The sequence below is a fragment of the Panicum hallii genome, chromosome 4 (genome assembly GCF_002211085.1).
Source record: "Panicum hallii strain FIL2 chromosome 4, PHallii_v3.1, whole genome shotgun sequence".
NCBI lineage: Eukaryota > Viridiplantae > Streptophyta > Magnoliopsida > Poales > Poaceae > Panicum > Panicum hallii.
Window position 1 is genome coordinate 45,260,104 of NC_038045.1, and position 1,914 is coordinate 45,262,017.

Sequence of the window (1,914 nt, forward strand, 5' to 3'; positions counted from 1 at the left end):
TCTGCGAGTCTGCGTGCAGCCGCTCGTCCAGCAGCCCGTCAAGCGCGTCCCCTTGGCTGACCTTCCTCACGGGTCGCGGCCACCAGCGGGAACTGGAAGTACCCCGACAGCGATGGCTCCTGCTTGGTGTCCGGCCAGCACCACGCGTTCCGCCGGCCGGAAACAATCTCCAGAGTCTGGGTCGGCGGGTCCTCGAGGTCCACGGGCACGAGCGTGCCACCGAGCACCGGCGGGCGGTGGCGTCGTAGGCCCGGCCTCCGCCGGTGGCGTTGCTCCAAAGCCTCCGCGCCTCGGCCGGTCCTTGATCGCCTTGTAGACAGCGCCGGCAGCGGCGTGCGAGCCTGCGAGGTCAGGACGGGAGCACGGGAGCAGGGAGTCACGGTGGGGATTGGGGAATTGGATAGGGTTACTTTTTTTTTAGTTGGGCTGGGCCGAGCCGAGGTATTGCCCGGGCAATACCTGGCAATACCAGGCCCTCCGCCACTGATCATGACCTCTCGATTGGGTTTCTTGGGACTGACCCTGAACGTTGGAACTTGAGTCTGGTGCTCTGATGGAAGGGTGATGCAACTCATGAACAAATACTCCCGGTGGGACGTTAGCACAATCAGAACCTAGTTTGGAGAGCACGTCCGCGCCCACATTGTTGTCGTGGACCACATGGTGAATCTCCAGCCCCAAGAACTTTTTCTCGAACTTGCGTATTTCCATGATATAGGCATCCATGGTGTCCTTTTTGATGTCCCACTCCTTATTGACTTGTTGAACCACCAGTAAGGAGTCACCATAGACTAGTAGTCGCTTCATGGCTAGGGAGATTGCCAAGCATAGGCCCTGCAACAATGCCTCGTACTCGGCCTCGTTGTTGGAGACCTCGAATAGTATTTGGAACACGTACTTGAGCTGTTCTCCTCTGAGGCTGATGAAAAGTACTCCCGCACCGCCGCCACCGAGCTTGAGTGAGGCGTCGAAGTACATGACCCAATGCTCCGGCTGGTTAGTTGGGGCTTCCACTTGGTTTTCTCGCCACTCCGCCATGAAATCGACTAGTGCTTGCGACTAGATGGTTGTCCGGGGCTTGAAGACGAGTGTAAGGGCTCCCAGCTCCACCACCCACTTGGAGATGCGCCCGGTAGCGTCCCGATTGTGGAGTATATCCGCCAATGGGAAGTCAGAGACCACCGGGATATTGTATGCATCAAAGTAGTGGCGAAGCTTCCTGGAAGTGATGAGGATATGGTAAAGAATTTTTTGAATCGTTGGGTAACGAACCTTAGATTCAGAAAGGACTTCGTTGATGAAGTAACTAGTCGCTGCACCCCAAAGGCATGGCCTGCTTCCTGTCTTCCACCATGATTGCCGTGCTAGCGACGTGAGTGGTCATGGTGACGTAGAGCAGCAAGTTCTTGCCTAGTTGGGGAGCCGTCAGGATGGGTGGCGACTGCAAGTGATGTTTGAGGTCTTGAAGCGCCTGGTTCACCTCCTTAGTCCACTTGAACTTGTCGTGGTGCTTGAGCAACTTGAAGAAGGGTAGTTCCCTTTCTCTAAGTTGGGAGATGAATCGATTCAATGCTGCCATGCAACCAATGAGCTTCTGGACGTCCTTGATTGTCTTTGGTACATCCAGGCTATAAATGGCGTCGATCTTCTCTGGATTTGCTTCGATCCCACGGTGGCTGACAATGTAGCTTGCCTTGAGGGACGCCAAAGACGCACTTTGTCGGGTTGAGCTTCCATCAAAAATATCACAAGCTGTTGAAAGTCTCCTCGATATTAGTGATGAACTCATCGTGGGATCTGGTCTTGATGACCACATCAACCACGTAAGCTTCAACTTGCGGTGTAGTTGATCCGCAAGGCACAGTTGGATGGCCCGTTGATAGGTGGCTCCTGCGTTCTTCAACCCGAAAGACA